This window comes from Aythya ferina, assembly GCF_964211825.1.
Source record: "Aythya ferina genome assembly, chromosome: 10".
NCBI classification, from domain to species: Eukaryota; Metazoa; Chordata; class Aves; order Anseriformes; family Anatidae; genus Aythya; species Aythya ferina.
Window position 1 is genome coordinate 4,403,152 of NC_140306.1, and position 19,437 is coordinate 4,422,588.

The 19,437-nt window shown below is 42.0% G+C and overlaps 1 protein-coding gene across 8 annotated transcripts in view; it reads left to right on the plus strand.

Moving 5' to 3' along the window:
* Positions 1 to 19,437, plus strand: part of FOXP1 (forkhead box P1) — a 364,335-nt gene that overhangs the window by 132,283 nt on the left and 212,615 nt on the right. For 7 of the 8 annotated variants that reach the window (XM_084530722.1, XM_084530721.1, XM_084530716.1 and 4 more), the window contains one exon: positions 18,479 to 18,544. The gene's annotated coding sequence lies outside the window, so the exon portion shown is untranslated. Of the gene's footprint in view, positions 1 to 11,061; positions 11,225 to 18,478; positions 18,545 to 19,437 lie in introns of those variants that run through there. The other variant, XM_084530717.1, reaches the window with a different exon arrangement.

Sequence of the window (19,437 nt, forward strand, 5' to 3'; positions counted from 1 at the left end):
AGGTGGCTTAAAGAAGAGACTGAGTTGTTTCCCCCTTGGGAGGTTTATTTTAGTGGGGTAAAACTGGGGTGTTTAAATCTGAAGAGCAAGCCTTACCTTGGGAATGTGTGACAAGTGAAATGGACTTCTCGTAAAGCACGGCCATGCCCTTCCCGTCTTCTGCTTCTTTCAACATTTGCCCTTTGTCTCCTAAGTCTGAAAATGGAAGAATTTATTAACATTTGTTTCCCCCTGTTTGTTCGTTGGCTGCGTTCTCAAGGGCGTTTCGTGTGCTCTTTCCACTCTAATGGGATTGTCCATTGAGTCCAGCGCTGGCATGTTGGGATCCATTCTCACAGATAGCTGATTAAGCCGGAATCTTCCTCATCCGTAGGTAATCCCAAAATACAGGAATTGTTACCGTGAGATTGCTTTTCTAACATTTGGGGTTTATAATTAAGCACTTTGTAGCTGTCCTCCCTCCTCATCAGAGTCTTTAGCCATGCTGACTCCAGCTCTTTGATTCCCTTCTTCTGTCTTGATCATCTTACTGTTTTTTTCTTTCTTTCTTTCTTTTTTTTTTTTTTTTTTTTCCTCTCTAGAGGTAGTTTTACGTCTGACTCTCTCTGGGTATTGCTTCAAAGCTGCACAATGTTTGGGGCACGAAGGAAATATCTTAGAAGTTTGCACTTCTGTTAGGTTTGTGGTTGGTCTTGCTCATCACTACTTCGGCGATGGGATCACAGCAGCAAAGCCAGAGCAAACGGGGATGGGGGAGTTCATTTACCTGGGGCTTATTTTCACCATCCCCATCTTTTGGCAAAGCTGAGCCTGGAGATGGAAGAACCTCGAGAGCTCTGTTTTCAAATGGGCAGCAAATGGGGTGATTAGAACTTGAGATTTTGGTAAAGGAGTCTTGTAAATGCCAGGGATCTGGGCAGAAACATGCTTTTTGGTCAGGCAGCCACATTCCCATGTGCACACCTGTGAGATGCTCACTCGGCGCTCTTTAGGTTGAAGAAACTGGTCTTGTGTGTTGGAAGAACAAGACCCAATTTCCATTTCGCTTAGAAGCAGCAGACTAGTACGTTAGTCTGTGTTCGCTGGCTAGACTTATTCTGGCTAATGTTTGCCAGATTCTTCTATTACATATTAAAATAAGATCTTTTGAGTGGGTTTTATTTTTGTGCGTGTTTCAAAAAACTAGGCCAGCCCTAACAAGCACATTTTTGTTTTTGTTTTTGCATTTTGTCATTTTACATATTGAAAAACGGAATGCAAAAAGAAAAAAAAAAAAAAAAAAAAGCCTGCTAACATAAAAAAATATATATAACTTTGCATTATTCTGCATAAGTGTTAAAATCTGACTGATAGTCTGTATACACAAACTGCTTTTTATGGTGTTTCCTTTCCCCACCCAAAGATCACAGATGTTATGATAAAAATTAATGCCCTTTTAGTACATGCTTTTCCTTTGTAAACTCGGCATAAATAGGGTCACACGGTGCATTTGTTAGTAACAAATGCAGTAAGATTGAGGTACAAATAGTAGGCAGACATTAATTTGTCAGGGCAGGAACTCCTAAAAGAAAATGCAGAACATTTTTCCCTCCTTAAATCCAGATATTTCAATATCATAAAGTTTTTATTCTAACCATCAGGAGCATACCCCTGTTTGAAGAATTCAGCTTTAAAAAATGTCTTTGTAAATTGAGATTTTAGGACTACCTATTTGGAGGACGTTCTGTATGATAAATGACCTTTATAAGGCAAAAAAAAAAAAGTAATTTTGCATGTCTGCTTCCTAGGATATGTGATAATAATAAATGAACATTTTATATATCATTATATATATATCATGGCAGAACAAAAATCAGAAGATATATTATTCATTATTCCTGTTACTTTATATTTAAAAGGCAAAGGTTTTTGCTTCTTTGCCAAAACAACTGCTACAGAATATATTTGTAACAATCCCCACAAATATGAAGGGTGGAGGGATCTTCTAGGTCGTTAGTAGTGAAGGGATGCCTTTAATTGTATTCATTTGAACATTAATACATTAATGCTGAGATTTGAGTACTGTTACTATTAAAAATTAAACTGGAGGGACAGTGTGCAGATCATATGCTTTAGTGTAAGTTGTCAGGTGCAGTGTTTGCATATTTAGCCTGCCATTTCAACACGAAAATGGATGTTTGAGACTGGGTTTGGCTTTCTGAAGGACACTTTTTCTTCTTTTTTTTTTTTTTTCCCTCCCTGGTTTCATTCCTTGCAGTGGCATTTCTTTTCATGGGTACATTTGCACCACCTGAGCAAAAGTTGCACTGATTAAAATCAGAGGAGGATAAGGAGTAACTTGTTTGCTGTCCTGAAGTCCTCTTGTTCTTCTCCCCTTCCTCCCCCCGCCGTGTCCGCAGCTATTTTGCAATATGCAACCCCCTTCGAGCACTGCCTGCGGAACTGGAGTAGCTCTGGCATGTAGATTTCCCAGTGGGAGAACTTGTGTGGATGGTAATTTTAATGAGACCTGATTTAAGCAGTAGAATAGATCCATAAAACTAATACAAGCAGACTTTCAAGAGCTCTACTATTTGTCAGGGCAGTGAATTTTAGAGGTGCATCCATTGGCTTGGTAAAGAATATTATCATCCTGAAAACTTAACCTGTATTAATTCAGATTGTTTCTATGCAAAGTACTACTGAGAACTTCTCAAATCCAGGGCAGGCCAAATATAGACTTATTTATTTTTCAGGCTAAACTTTCGTCCAAAAATCATGCTAGAACCACAGGACCTGAAGGCTGTGCTCTATATGAATGAATGCAAAGTCTGTACGAGTGCACACAGCTGTTTCCGAGCTGTGATAAACCCTTAGCTCTGCTTTTTCCCCCCTCGTTTAAGGGCATTGCTTGGTCTGTATGTATTTCAACCTCTTCTATTGTCACACCTAGTTATGTATGGCAGTAACACAGTTTTCGTCTGTCCTGCAGATACAGGCGTTACACCCATCCGAGAACCTGAATCATGCTTCAAAAAATACGCTTTCTGGCTTTTATTTTTCGTCCTGGTGCTCAGGAGCTTCCCTTGCTGTTGTTGGAAATTGTCTAGTTCTGCTTGGCCTTGCTAAACTGTTTTCTTTCCTCGCTTTCCTTGCAAGCCCTCTCCCTCCATGGTGTGTCTTGTTTTTATTTTATTTCTCCAGCTAGCTATCTTCACAGCAGCTATCTCAAATGGCAGTGAGAAAGAGAGCAGGTGGGGGAATTCAGGGAGGGAGCTGGGCCTGCGCGATGCAGGGTGGAGGTGGCAATGGAAGAGCTGGAGCTCATTGAAGAAGGCTGGGGAGACCCAAAATGCAGCGGAGAGCAAGGGGGGAAGAGGGCAGAGGAGCAAAAAGGGGGAAAAAGGAGGAGGGGGAGGATCGATGGAGCCATAGGGCGAGGAGGAAGAGGTCAAGGACTGATGTGCTCTGCCCCGTGAGCCCACCCAACTGTCCCTGAGAGCCCGTGCAGAAAGGAGGTGGCTGCTGCCAGAGCAGCAGCGGTGACGTGCATTTAAACAGTGCAAAAGTTTATTTGCTTTTTTCTCGCAGGATATGCTAAGTGATTTTGCAGTTTGAGTAGAGTGGCATTATTGCACTTAGCTCTGCATTTATTAAATAAATTTGTTCTCCAACTCGAGTGTTAAGTGTGTATTATGAAACCTCAGAGCCAATCTTCGTGGTTGCAGTGTGCAAATATTTTTAAAATTATGTAATTAAACAGGGCTTGGGCTGCAGTGTCCACTGAAGTGATTTATTAATTGCATGGTTTGATTAAATTTAATGTTATTTTAGTTTATACAGAAAGGGTCGGTATCTTTTTCGCAGATAGGGACATCTTACAAGGCTGTCAGTGATGGTTCAGAGGTCCTTACGAGGAATCTTTAGCACCCAATTAAATATTAACCAAGAAGATGTGACTCGTTCCTTCTCTGTCCCTGAAACTGTGTTTTGACATCTAAGGCTGGTGATAAAACTTTGCTCTGCAGAATCACTTGCAATGCACTCCATTTATCACGAGATTATTTCTAAATTAATCACGCTAAAAATCTTTCCGTTGTAATTGTGCTGGGGCTCAGCGCTGTGTGATGTGTGTAAATAAAAAAAATGCCCTTTTAATTTCACGTTAACTGTATCTAGCCGCTCCTGCAGCCAAACTGTATCTGTTTCCGTAGAATGTCATTTTAAAGGTATTGTGGTTACTGAGCGGCAGCTGTGATTGAAAAGTATGTAAACTAATCTTTAGTTGCTCGTGTCATTTTTATATTCCTATGTCAGAACACAAGAAGGCTGCTTTAAATTTGTCTTTCACTGTGTATTAATTTTCAAGTCTAATTTTTCTTGGGTTAAAGCGTATACTGCGTTCCCTAGTACACATTACCATTCAGTGCCAAACTAAATGGCTACTTGTGAAAAAGTACAAAATTAGTTCCTGCTTGATTACTGTAAAATACATATTTATTTTTGTAGGGACGCTTTTTATTACCAGTACATAAAGTACAATTAGCCTGCGTGCTATCAGTGACTTAGAAGAAGAAATAATCAAGCCCCATGCATTTACCACTGTGAAGACCCGTAAGTTTGAGAGCTGTGCATTGCTTTCCCAGAAACGAGAAGGAAGGTGCAAAGGTTTTTTTTTTTTTTTATTTTATTTTATTTTATTTTTCCCCTTTCTAGGCTTGCCCTGTGTGGTGTTCCTGCTCTTTTAAATGCAGACCATTTAAAATTAAATCCTCGGTTAATATGTCTGCATAAGAACTTCTTTGTCTCTTGATGCCCAACCATTGAGAATTCAATGTGGTTGTGGATAAGTATTTATTCATACCATACCTCACACCTGATCCTGTGTCAGTATGACATCACCCTTGCCACAAAGATTTCTGGTGGTTTAAAAATGTTCCGTTGTGAAATAAGTGGGAGAGGTAGAAAAGGGGCAAGGAAGGCAACAAAAATAAACTACTAGTGGGATTTGATGGTTTGCCAATTAGAAAAAAAATAAAATCATATTCTTAGGTCCACACGCTGCCTTTGATCCGTACACAGGACTTCCATTTGTGCCAGTGGCTGTTGAGGCTGCAAAGGGAAGGCTGTATATGACTTAATTTGTATGTTGTGGGAAGTACATTTTCCTAGCATGTGGTCTAGCTTACTTGAAGAATCTGAAACGCGTTATAAATGTAAATGCTGTGTTTAAGTAAAACTTCATTATGTTTTGGTGGTTTCCAAAAATGCACAGGATTTGACCTTAAAGTGTTATTTCAAGGTGTTATGATGTATGAGCTAGACTTTGTAGTCTTCTAAATTAAATCTTTGAACATGTTATTATTGTATTTTGGCATTGCCAAGATGTAGTTCTCAGCTATTTTCTGTCACAGCCTTCGTTTTTCCTTACGAGAGTAAGGAGACGGGGCCGGATCCTTCTGGAAGGCGTGTGTGCGGGACGGGGAGCGCCGTGCACCGACCGTGGTGTGGCTCGGGATGGGTTTGCCCCTTGGGTTTGGGCTCGAGCTGACGGTTCCCCCCGGCACACAGCTCGGCATCGAGGTGGAGCCGGTGCTTCTGCAGCGTGTCTGCAGCCACCGAGGGCCACTGCTCCGCTGCAGAGGCCCACGTAGGATGTGGTGAGCAGTTCAGCGTTTGGATCCCGATCTGGTTTGTATATAAAAGGGGTTGTGTTTCTGTTTGGAAAATATGAGCCCCTTTTACGTAGCCCAGGTGCGGATTAGCTCTAAACCATTCGCCCATTCCTGTGTTTGTGGGAGACTGTTTTCAATTCTGACAAAGAAGCCGTACAAGTCAGGCCATAGAAACAGCAGAAGCAATCCAAAAAAGGATTAATATATTTATATATATATTAACAAAGTGTTTGCGATCTCAGAATGGTAGTCTGGATGTAAGAACAGACATAACCGCTGTAAGTATGCCTTCTCCCAAAGAAAACACTGGCAAAACGTTTCCACCTTTGCCTCCCACCTGCGCTCAGGGCTTATGTTTCTCCTTCCCCACCCTGCGGCCCTGTGCTCGTGCTGAAGCAGGGCGAGGAGCTCTGCCAGCCATGGGTGCCATCCATGCAGTTGGCCCCTCGTGATGCAGGGCACAGGGACAACAACATTTGGTGTCTCCTCGGACCACCAAAGGCCCGTGGTGGCGGTGGTGGTGCCCTCGGCCTGCCGAGGAGGCAGCAGGGCGGGAGGCTCGGCCTCGCTCTGCCGCGGCGTTTCGGAGCACGGAGTGGGGTTTGGGCTGGGGTGTGTTGTTGCAGAGAAGTCAATTAAGAATAAGAGCTCTGAGTCAGCAGCCGGGGCTGCGGCCATCGCGCCTGAGAGCGGCCGCCTTTGAAGTGCTGTTTTTGGTAGCGTTTTCACGACGCGTGCTCGCGCTATGAATCACGATGGTTACGCGGGTGATTTTCCCTCAAGAACGGAGCCAACCCCAAACAAACGCGGGGCCGCGCTTTCGGTCCAACGCGCCAGGCCCGGCCTGCTCGTGGGAGTGCCCACAGGGCCGCTGAGGCCGTCTGTCTGTCTGTCTGTCTGGACGTGGCGAGGCTTTACCCCCCCATGCGCTTGGTGAGGGAATGAGCCACCATATGTCGGGCATCCCCATCCACAACCCTCCTCATAGACCTGGAGCTCTCTGCCTTCCTCCCCCAGAAGCCCGTGGCACCACTCAGGGTTTTCATGCACTTTATCCTGGGGTTTGAAAGAGGATTCAGCCCCAGGCTGCTGCCCATCCTGTGGGTTAGGGGAAATGTGTGCCACTGCCCCTGGGGAGGAGAAAACACCTCGTGCCTTGAAATACCATTTCAGTGGGAAGACACTGGTCTTTGCCATGGCTCCGGGATGGTGGGCAACTGGTGCCAATATTTGATGTCCCAGATGGGAACGACACGTAGGGTATATCCCCTTCCCCTTCTGCATAATGCCCTCATCGCATCCTGCATGGGGCGATGCTTAGAAACACGCCCCGAACTGAGTTCAAAATGGATTGCTTACCCATGTTTCTTGAACAGATAATTTTGCTGGCACATTATTATTCACCCTCTGCTATTTTCACACTGTGACACTAAACTAGAGAGAAGAAGAGATTGAAATTTTGACCGGTACGTTATCCTGATACCTGACGCACTGTGTCGATATGAGAGTATCTTTACCACAAGGACTTTCTTAGTGGTTTTACAGATCCCAGTGTGAATAAGTAGAAAAAGCTGAACTAATAGCTCAAGAAGCAAAAATATTTTTTTTCTTAAAGAAATTGATTAACATGCAAATATGTACTGTATGCATATTAAATATCATTTCAAAATGTGATGGGCAGGAAGCATAAGTGATGCCATTTGGTTTTGTGGCATCAGTGTGGGTTGATTAAGGGGGTGGGGATAAATTTTGGGGATTATTGATATAGCATGAGTAGAGCCAGATGGTTGTATTACACATCTTTTGTGTTCTTGTTTGCTTCTTAAAGCAGTTGCAGAATTTTGCCCTGGGCAAAATTTACTCTTTGCTCGTATGTTCCCTTGTGAATCTACTTTTGACAAAGTACTTCACAAAGAAGGGAAACACTGTGCTCCGCACCCGCAAACTCATCCCTTCCCTTCGCATTTGTGAAGTCAACAGCCCTGTACTTATAAAATATTTTGCAACTTGTGAAATAAATTAGCAGTAGGTGCAAGTTCAGCGTGTGTGTTGTTACCCCTCTGTATGTGGTATTGATTTCCAGTGTGTGTCATTTTTTAAATTTTCCTCACAGTGTTAATGGAGATGAAACTGTGGAAATGGCAGCCAGTTTGTTTTAGTGCACTAGTTATGTAGTATTCTTCCATTAAAGAAACGTTGTCTTAAAGATTAATGAGCTAATTTTTCCACTACTTTTTTTTTTTTTTTTTTTTTTTTTTTTTAAGTTTTGAGATTGTGGTATACCTGATTCATGTTATCAAAAACACATACTTTGTGGTATTCAGGTTGAGTGGGAGAAGGTTGTGATAGGTAGGTGGTTCTTAACTGGGTGTTTGTGACATTTGTTGGAACTGCTTATCACCGGAACCACCAAAATTTACATGTATTTGTTATTTCCCTTTGAAAGCAAATTATGCTTTATTTCCCATAAAAAGCTGAGTTTTTGTAAAAGCTTTGTAAGAAAGAATTTGTCTCCCTTCTGGCTGGTTTGCACCAGCACAACTCCATTGACTCAGCTGGGTTTCCTCCCACTTCGCATCACTGTAGGCCCAGGGTGACGAGGGCCCTCTGCATTTAACAATTACAGTGGAAATGATCGTGACTGTAAATATGTTTTGCCTCTGTGTGAGGCGGCGTGCTTGCAGAAACAGAGTGGGCTCGCCTCGCTCATGGTGGCGGGACCGTTGTCGGGACCGATTGCTGGCTCTCCTGCTCGCAGACACCGCCTCAGTGGCTCCACGCCTGTGTCCCCTCTCTGGGCAAAGCCGACCCGACGTTTTGCCCAGGTTGTAAGCGGCTGCTTTGGGTCCTTTGTTGGAGCCAGGAGCACTTGATGTAAAACTGGGCAACGAGCAGCTCTGACCTTATTGAAATCTCTGTCTAGTTCAGTCACAAGTCTGAGGCTGAAGCAACTTGCTTCTAATAATGATGCTATTGTGCTCATCCTATCTGATCGGTTCTTGAAATGTTTTAGTAAGTCTATCTTACAACATTATAAGAAGATAATCAGCTGCCTTAGAAGGTCCCCATCTGGAGTATAGAGTTCTTTTACTGAAAGATGTTTTGCCTTTCCGAGATAGCTCTCGCATTTCATCATCTGTTGTGCAGAGATGAAGTGCATATGAAAAGTCAGTGACTCTGAATCCATCTGTTGTTATTATTTTCCACTGATAATTGGCTTGAACAATGAAATGTCTGTGTCTGTAGCCTTTGAAACTGTACACCCTGTTTATTTTCTGGAGGTCTCGCTCCACTCTCACCCCCCCATTTTTTTTTTGTTTTGTTTTATTTTGTTATTTTTTTGTTGTTTCATTTTCTCTCAAGCTCGTAACTAGTGGAGCTTGCATGAGGATGACATCTTTGACTCTGTGCATCAGTATGTGTCACTCAGCATCTAAAGCTTGCCTGCCAATTTTTGTCAGGGTCCTATGTCTGTTCTGTATAGAGTATAGATTAGGCTTACAGCAGGAAGACTGGCAGACCCAGACTTCGTATATAACTTAACTGAAACATAGTATTTATTTCACTTTATTAAAATATTAATTGAGTTCGGTGTCTAATACCTATGGAATTAGATACTACCTGTAATTGTATAATATATTCAGTTGCATCCAGTTTTGCACAATGCAGGGTATTAATATTGGATTCCACTAACAGCAGTTCCATTAGCTTGCTCAACCAGTATGAGATATATATGAGCAGGGAGGCATAACTACCAGCCAGAACTGCCAAAACAGTCATTAGAAGCTCCATTGGGATGGACAAAGGCTTTTACACAGTGATATACTGATTAAATTTTGTTCTATGGTTTATTTGCATCAAGGTTAGATCACTATCATCTATGTGAAACGTATTATTTAACACCTTATTTGGAAGGTCATTTCAATGCAAAAATAGTGAATGATACAGGGGCTCTAAAATTTCTTGCAGGATTTTTTTGTGGGGGGTGTTGGGGGAGGATTTTTCTCCTGTTAGGCTTGACCAGCTTTTCTTAGCAATTTTGTTTTAACGTGGTGAGCTTAATCCAAGGAAAAGTAAAAACTCCCTCCCTTCTTTGTGAGTGCTCAGCTGAACTGAACACACTTGCTTCTCATTAGAACCGTTAGTTATATCCACTGTCCTTTGGATCCTTGAGCACGTGCTGCAGATTATTTCAGTAAATGTGTGCTGCTTCTTTTAAAGCCTGAATCTGCGTGTGTCTGCCTGCGTGCACCGGTGTGTGTGTGTGTGCGTAAGTGGGCTTTCAGAATGAAATTTCAGTGCCGAGAGCAGTCGTGTTGTCCATGTTGCACTGTAGTCTGGAGCACAGGAGAGTAAGACAGAAGAGTGTAATCTTATTTGTGTTCCAATGGCAATCATTTAATGCTGCAAGTTATTAAAAAATAATTAAATTACTAAACCCAACATGTCGCTAGGACTTAGAACAGGAGGTCAATGTGATTTGACTCCTTAAGTTAGGAAGGGACGCTGGTAAATTCCAATTGCTTTAAAATTTTGCTGCTTCATTCTGTTTCTGGTATAGAAATATGCACGAGACTGAAAAATAATTTATTTCTCTAGAAGCAAGAGTAAATCACCGTATATAATTATGTATATTTGATTATAATAATAAATGCTGAGAGGTGCTTGGTGGTTATCACAGTCTCTAATTTAGTTGTTTTTGGAATTAAATATAGTCTGGAGGGGTTGTTTTGCGAGACTAATATTTTGGAAATAACGTTTTTAGGGGAAACTTAAGAATTTTTCCTTTTCCCCAAATAAACTACAAATAGGTGTGCATTATGCAGTGATTCAGAACAGCTAAAATAGATTTGTATGTGGAATGCTTTTTATATAGTAAATAAAACATAGGGACAGTACAAGCGAATTCAGATTTAATATGTCAACTCAATCAAAAGTCTCTATTAATTTCAAAACCTCGTTAAGAAAAACTGGGCTGGCAATGTACTGGATTTGACTACAGTTAATGAAAATGAATTTTACAGGTGGTGTTTGGTTGTGTTTCTGCTTTGGTGAGATGGGTGGCTGAGCCAAAGCAGGCACAGCACACGATTCATTTCTTTTTTTTTTTTTTTTTTTTTTTTTCCAGAGCAATGCTTAGATTAGAAATGAACGTTTGGCATTGAGTTGTTGGTGCTGTTGTTATTTACTATTATACGAGGAAAGCGTTTAGCTCTATGATTTGATTTGATTTTGTAGCTCCTATCCCCTTAAACAAGCTGTGTAGCTTGTCAGAGATCAGGACAGGTAGAATGCACAGCAGGCGTCTGATTTGAGCCAGTTACTCATTTGCTGAGTGTTTGTGTTTATGCAAAGGGGCCTCTTCCTGCATATTTAATCTAGAGTAAGGCAGTGGCTTTTGTTGTGTTTAGACCACATACCTTCAGTCCTTCCTTACACTGCAGCCAGTGTTGAAGCACAGAAAGGCTGGATAGTCAAAAGTGCTTTAGTGTTTTCAAACTCTCAACTTTCTGCAGTTGGTTGGGAATTACTGTACGTACAGCCCTCAGCCTTTTCTTCCTCATTAATGGGTAAGTTTGCACTGCGGTAGAATAAGATACTTTTGTTTCTCTTCCATTTTAAAAATGCAGAAAATGTTTGTTTGTTTGTTTGTCTGAATCGTCCAAAGCTCCTGAAGCAAACCTGGTCCGTTCAGGGAGTTTGTTGCAGGGAATTAGACGAAGAATACAGGTGTTTCTGGAATATAGTTGCGAATAAAGTCCTAAATGCCGTGCTGCAATAGGCAGGTATTTGCGGGGGGGCGGCGGGGGGAGTGAGATCGGTGTTATTATTCTTTGTACTAACAAATCCTGTTTTGTAACTATCCTGAAGATAATGCTTCCATTGTTAGCTAAAAGCTTTCAAACAGTGTGCAACACAGAACTGCAAAAGCAGCAGCAAAAAGAGAAGAAGGAGAGAAAAAAAAAAAAAAAACCCTCTGGTCTTTATTGTTTCTTTAGCAAGGGTCCTCACTAGAATGTCTGCGCTGTAATAGGAAGGTTTTTCTTATGTGGAAATTGAATCGTCTCTTCATTGATATTAATAGCACACTAGAGATGTTAGCCATGATGCAGAGTACCAGAACTGTGGAGTAGGAAACCTGATATTGCAGGGGGAAAAAATGACAGTCCTATTGCTCCTCAGTGTGGGAGACATCCCTCCATGAGAGCAGAGTTTGCATAATGGCATCCTAGCTTAACTATTTACTATAGGTATTTTAATCTCGAGCTCTTTCTTTTAATATAGATGTAATTACTCTCGCTCGCTCTCGCACTTATTAACAGTGCAGCTCGGTTTCTGATTCAGTCTGAACAAATTAGTTTTAAAAATGACTTTCCAGAAAATCCATGCGGTGTGCCTGCACAATGTATACTGTATATGCAGCGTACGCTGCCTTAGGAGAACGCCGGGGTCCAATGAGAGGGAATTGGTATAAAAAATTAAAGAAAAGATGACAAAGGGCACGTCTTCAAAGCAGACGATTGTAGTACAGACAGCGTTGGGAGAAATGTGGAAAATGTGCACCGAGGCCAGAAGTAGTAGTTTTGGTTACCAATTAACTATTTCCTTCGTTTGAGTAACTCCTCTCAAACAGAAGAGTGTGCTGTTCCACCACATGTTGGAAAGTGTGAGAATCTGAATAAAATTTCATCAACCTTATTAAAATGTGTAGGGACTTTGGTCTTCTTGGGTACAAATCAGCCCACAGACTCAGAGGCATTTATTAACAATAAAGACTGCCGAGGGTTTTTAATAACAAAATTACAAATACCATATCTAATTGTAAGCGTATTACTTTTATGCACCAGTTAAAAAAAAAAAAAAAAAAAAAAACTTTTTATGAGGAAAAGTACCTCAGTCAAAGCACCTTGTGTGATTAGTGCTATTGTATTCTTAAATTTTGATTGATAGAGATAATAGTTTTCACTTAAAAATACAGACAGGTACTTTAACTTTCCATGACAATAGCTATTTGCATTTCTTTTATCTTTTTGTTTAACATTTGTGGGGGTTGGGACGGATTTGATTATTAACTCTTATTGCACACCGAGGTAAATGCTAAAACAAAGCTTTTGTTAAAGCTTCAAAGGTAAAACAGCAAATATTGTTTTTAGCCTTCAATATTTCCCGGCTGTGCAGGGATACCTCGCCGGTCCCTCCCCATGGCCGTGACCAGCAGCCGCGCTCGGCCGCCAGGTAAGAGCCGGGCCCTGGCGCCGGGCCTGAGGGGCGCTGAGGGGGCCGGGGGCCCTCGGGGCGGCTCGCTTCGGCCCTGCCCGGCTCGGCTCGGCCCCCGGTGGCGGCGGTGAGCCTCGCCGAGCCGAGCCGAGCCGTGCCGGGCTGCGAGCGCTGCCCCTCGGCCGGGGCCGGCAGCGGCTGAAGCGAGGAGCCGAGAGCGGCGCCCAGGTCACGGCGGGGGAAGCGGCAGCGTTTCCTAGGGGTGTCGCTTCGCCAGGCAGCCCTGAGTGACTGCTGGGGGAGTCTCGAAAAGTAACGGGCTTTTTTTTTTTTATTATTATTATTCTTTCCTTTTTCCTTTTTTTTTTTTTTCCTTTTTTTTTTTTTTTCTTTTTCTGGCTTCTCAGAGACGCCACAAGCCCTACGCCCACAGAGGCGAAGGGGAAGGGGTGCTCCTGCCATGCCTCCGCTGAGGCGAGGTCAAGTTGGCAGGAGGGCGCTGGAAGCAGCCCCAAAGCGGCTGAGGCTGGCACCGAGGCTGGCACCGAGGCTGGCAGAGTTATTTCAAGGAGCAGGGGGGGATTGTGAGAGCATAGAGCAGGCGGCAGCGCTGGGGGCGCAGGCTGGCCGTGATGGGGAGATGGCCTCGCACCCTTGGGTGGGCTCTGGGTGGGCTCCGGGTGGCTTTTGGGGTCCTGGAGTCTGCAGGGCTCAGCTCCCGTCTCTGGCCAGCTCTGGTGTGCAGAGCGCTGCGTGCGAGGCTAATAACCGAGCCGTCACTGAGAGATGCGAGACTGGCAGTCGGCGTGCAAATTCTGCGTTGGAAGCGAGCTGTTCTGAACTTGTCTGTGAGCTGCACCCGTGTTTCCTGTCAGAGCTATTAAAAAGCAGGGCAGGGATGGAGCGTGATTAGTTCTGTAGCACTGGCTTACGCCGAGTGATTCTTTTCCAAGGTTACAGTGGACTTGAAAGGTAATATTATTTTGAAAGGGAAAATGTGCCGTGCCTAGCTTTGTCCTCGTGCCGTTATTTATTTTAATTTTATTTCTGTTTAGAATAAATAAAAAGCACCAGCCAGGAATTCTGAACAGCCTGCTAATGACTGAAAATGAAAATGCGGTACGATTTGCTCACTCCTTCCACCGAGAAGCAGCAAGGCAGTGAGCGTTAATATCCCTGGGTTTTGGCCTGTACCAAATCCATTTCCCCCTCTTCAAAGCGAGGTGAAAGAAGTGCACTTAGGCTCTCGCAGTTTTACTGTTCACCTGCGTTTCACTTTCTGAGGAGGTGATAATGACTCCTGGTAAAGAAATTCTCCCGTATTGTGCCCTGTGATATTTAGTATGCACTGCACAATAAAAAGTAGGCACCTTGATAATGGTCAGAAAAAAATAATTTTCTTCAGAGTATTTGAAATATTTACTTTAATATATATATATTTAGGTCGCTAGGTTCCTGGAGGGGAAAAAAAAAGGGGGGACAACAAAACTAAAGAGGCTATTCCGAACACCTTCACAGCAGTTCTACACGTGACCTGCGTGTGTTGGTACAGGTAGCCCAGCCGAGTGCACTGATAGGAAACCTGTCCGCAGGATTTTGCCCACAAGCATGCCTCACGCCAGCTGTTGCACTTCCCGATCAGTGTACACCCTGTATTTTCAGGATTGAAAAAAAAAAAATCAAATGAAAACTATTTTTTTTTCTCTTACACATGTATAGTTAACAAAATCATTGAGTGCATCTGTTCCCTTACAGGATAACAAAATAATAATAATGACAATTGCAAGGCACATTTCAGGCTGTGTGTGACTCAGTGAATTTTGAAGGGAAGGAAATAGCTGTATTAGATGGTTCACTTTATTTAGATGAATTTATTGCACAGAAGTGCTTATTTTGATTAACAAGTTTTGATATTTCAAAGCTTTCAGGAAAACTGCTAGTTAATATTTTTAATCAGACACATTAAATATATTTCAGCTGATCTTATCTGAGAAAGATCAATGGAAATAAAAATTCAGAAATATTTTTTTGTTGCACTGTTGTGTGTGTGTGTTCTCTCTCTTCCCTCTCTCTCTCTGAATATAAAGTGTGCTTTCTAGGTAATGACAGGGAGATTCCCTCTCTAGTTTAGGTTTCCAGTAATGATTTGTAGGCTGCTCAGGGCTGGGACACTGGCAAAAAAAAAAAAAAAAAAAAAAAAAAAAAGTGAATAGTTCTAAGCAGGGAAGCAGTTCAACTGATGTGCTTCTTTCCTGTATAAAATTACTTGCAGCCAGATTGTGTGGGTTCAAGTTCTTTGTTAATCTGTTTCTGTCTATACCAAAGGCTATTCTATTTGGATACTAATAAAAATGTTGCTCTTTTATTTTGGACTTTATTCTGCAGAACTGTCTATCTCTGTATATTCTTCATATTTGTGGTTAATTTGGCTTTGCAGTAATCACATGGAGTTGGGACTCCAACCTACAGCCTCAAAATCACCTCCATGTCCTGGTGGAGGAGACCACTACATTAAATAAGTGTTTTGGGGATCAAAAGTGCTAAATGGCCTGACCCAACAGCAGGTAAAATGGCAAAGCCCTCTTCTCTTTTTGTCTTGTCCCCTTGTACCAAATGAAAAGGGCCTGATCCAGAGCAATAGGGGGTCTTTCTCTTAAAGCCAGCTGAGAACATCATGGCACTGCCTCAGGTTGTGATCTTTTTAGGATTGTTAAGGGCTGTCTCTCCAAAACCCCGTTGCAAACAGCTATTATAAAAAGTACTTCTGTATTCAAGGATTTCAGAGTGCATTAGAAAAACATTTACCTATCTTGCAGGTGGGTAAACTGAGGTGCTTGGCGAGCAAATCCAATGTTTTCAGGAATGTCTGGTAAAATCTGACCAGAGCAAGTAGTTTTGCTTGGACTTTTCCCTGTGTGTAATCCCACTTAAGCCAGTGGGACTGTGTCACAGGCGTTTGGAGAGCTTCCCTTGACAAATGAGACACGATGACCACTAGTGCTCGCAAAGTGGATTTTTGTGTGTGGTTTGGTTTTCTATTTTAATCATCTCCTTGAGGGGAAATATGAGTATAGTGAAGTGTCTTGCTTTGGTAGGTTGGGATTTTTTCTTTGTTTGCTCCACACACACACTTGCAGTGTTGATGGTGCTTTGTGTTTATCTTAAAGACAGCGTGATGGAAGGAATGTGTGTTGCACACATCAATTCACTCACCCATATAAACATTTTCAGGAGGAAAGTCTGTATTTGTATTTCTGCATTTTGAGATACTCAACTTTTAGACTACTAATGAGAAATTTTCACAGGTGGGAACAGCTGTCTCTGCTGCTCATTTTAATTTCAGTGCTACGTTATCCAAATTTTTTGAAATTCAGGTAGCTTATAGAGCAACTTAGACAACTAGAAACGAAAGCAGCCCAGGTATCAGTCAGTGACTGATTCGTGGGAAGAGCTGAAGTCTCCTGAACCCTCACTGCCTGTTGACCTTTGTTGACCACATTTGTCTCCCCTGAGTTAATGTCGGGCCAGTGTTACCAGGTTTCCTTGGGGTGTGTTTGTTTCAGATATATAACAACCATGTTTAGAAAAAGTTAATCTGTCTTTTACAATACTACCAGAAGATTTATTGTATGCACTTTTTATGCAAACGTGTAATTTTCAGCAGTTTCCTCAAAAAGTACATTTTAAGGTTGTTTCTTCTGCTATCAGGAAGAGTCAGGGTAGAAATGAAGTCTGCTTGCAAAATACTGCCAAAGAGAGATCTGACTGCCAAATACCCAGAAAATTTATAAACCAGATAAATATGAAAAGGGGTTTAAAGTGTCAAGTCCAAGATAACCCCTGCTGCAAAGCAGGATAAAAGCCTTTATTGTTGCTAATCTAAGAGCACATCATATGTCAAAGGTCATGTATTTTACATAAAAGATGTATTGTTTTACATACTCTCAGGAAGGTGAGACCTGACCTGTTATGATGGAGTAGTGTTATGTCCTTTAGAGTGCAGAATCGGTGCCTTACACATGTACCAGTGAAGCTCATAGAGCTTCCTATGCAGCAGACTTGTACACAGCTTGGCCCCTGATCTTCTGGTATTTTGCTGCGAGTACTGTAAAAAAAAAATATAAAAAAAAAAATTTAAAAAAAAAAAAAAGAAAAAAGAAAAAATGCCAGTGAGCAGCAGACAAAACCAATATTCATTTCATCTCAAGGTAACCTTTTTTTTTTTTTTTTTTTTTTTTCCTGGTGAAAAATAATCAGTTTCAATGGTAAAGAAGTAATGCCTCATTCTCACTGTGAAAATATTTTTCCTTCCAAAATAAATGGCAGATGAGTACATTTTCTTTTGAAATAATTTTGCGAAGATTCTGATTTTTCCCAGAGGTTGATATTTCACTACTTCAGTAAAAAGCTTCACCTACTGATGTAAATGGCATAAGTTACCAGTTGGTGAGTTTCACAAACACCCCCAAAACTCCACCTCACTGTGTGAATTTTGTGAAATGGAGTTTCACGTAGCACTGTCTTACACATCCACATGTCACTGACTTTCCGTTTCATATGATGTCATCTGTGTCGGCAAATTATCGCATATTTCTTTCTGGCTTTACTCTATATTACTCTGCACCCCTGCAGCAGAACATTAACATTTCAGTGGAATTGTTATAATTTTCCTCTTATTAAGGTATTCGGTCAATTGATGTGGAATTAATTCTGAATGCTGTTAGTGGTTTGAGTGAGTAACTTGATCTAAATTAATAAACAAATGTTTTTCTTTTCTCTTGTACCATATGTTGATCCCAATTACATGAACAGAAAGTGGCAGATTGTCATGTTTCTTAAAAGATTACATACTCTTTTGCATAAGAGAGAGTACACAAGATGCAGTAATATACAGGGTAAAAAAAACTGCACGTGCTGTTTTCTCCCTCCTACTTTTTATAAAGATGCACTTTAATTATTTCTCTCTTTAATACTCGCTGTTCTTACCACCTTGGCATACTTGGTGTGCTCTGGTTATGCTTAACCAGAAGAAATCCCAAGACAGTAAACAACTTTTTGAATTAGGCGTGGAAGATGCAGCTAGTTTCAAAAGCTTGTGGAGGGCTGTGTCTGTGTAGAAAAGGATGAAAAAGGAAAGGATCCAGAAGCTAAAATAGACATGGTTACAACCGGTCTTAAAATGCCTTAAGTAAGGAGAACCCATTCAGACAATAGTCAGCTTTCTGAAACAAAGGACTGAACTCATATATTATTCAAACTAAAAATAGATTGATAGACATCAAGATTAGGAAAGTTTATGCTAGAGAACAAAGATGTCTCATCTCCATGTTCTTATTTTTTCTCCTCCCTTTCTTTTTTTCCTTCCAAAGACCCAGTTGTTCTTGTTGAACTGAAGAGCCTCACACGGGCTGGTACTGATAAGCAGCAGCCCTGTGACTTGATTGTTTTTATTAACTCTCTCTGAAAGTCATTCACCATTAAACACGATTAGATTCATTTGTTGCTTTATTTATGTTTGTACTTGCAAATGTGGTGCCAATGAAAATGCTTGGGTGGTGCTGCTGACGCTGACCCGGTAGTCATGTGTGTTGCCTTTTTCTCTGCAGGGTAAGAAGAGTGACTTCTTCGGGTGGCTGTAGCTGAAGATTGCTTTACAGGAGCAACTGGAGAAGGTAAATACAAATACTGTTGTACACATAGTTTCTGAAGCATGTCTGAACCAAGGACCTGATCCTGCAACCCCCATGAACGTGCCTAGTAAAGCACAAGCAAGGGCTCCTCTGGCAGCATGGATAAGAACCGCAAGGTTGGGCTTGGCACTGAGCTTTTGGAGCCACTGCTGTGCCTTAAACACGTGCTGTGCCTGGGAAGTCGGTGGTTTAGGTGCCTGGTTTCATTCCAGGAGAAAGGCCTCAAAGATGCCCTTTTGGGCTTTCAGCCACGTGCTGTAGGGGCTGTCTGAGGACCGAATGGAGCCTCTTTGTGAGTGGGAAGGCCCAGTTCCTCTTGGTGGCCACGTGGCCAGCCCATGGCCACCATTCACGGGTGCTGGGCTGAGAGCTGCAGCAGCCCTGCCCTGCAGCAGGGTTCCCTTGTTGGGTCAAATCCTTGGGGAACGAATGGTCAAGTTAGCTGCGGTGCTGCTTCACCCTGCCTTTACGCTCCTGGGTTTACAGCAGTGCACCGGAGAGCAGAATTTAGCTGTTAATTTGATTGCTTATTATCACTGCAAGAATTAAAACGCATGCTTTTTAGGCTTTTGGAACACAGTAAAAAGGAAAAGAAATATCACTCTCTGCAAAACGATTTTTATTTAAAGCAACATGTAAGTCCCTTCCTTCTAAATTAACTCCTTACCTCTCTTCTGGTCCAAAGTTTCGAGTTGGAAAGGAATATTAACATCACAAAAGTGGTGATTCATAAAATTAACTTGCAGAAGACAGGAGTAACGCAGATCAGTGTTTGGTACTGAAGGGTGTCATCTGACTGAGGTTCATATGGCTGCTTTATAATCACCTTCTTTCAGAAATTAATAGTCGGTTAAGCACCATAGCAACAAGCAACA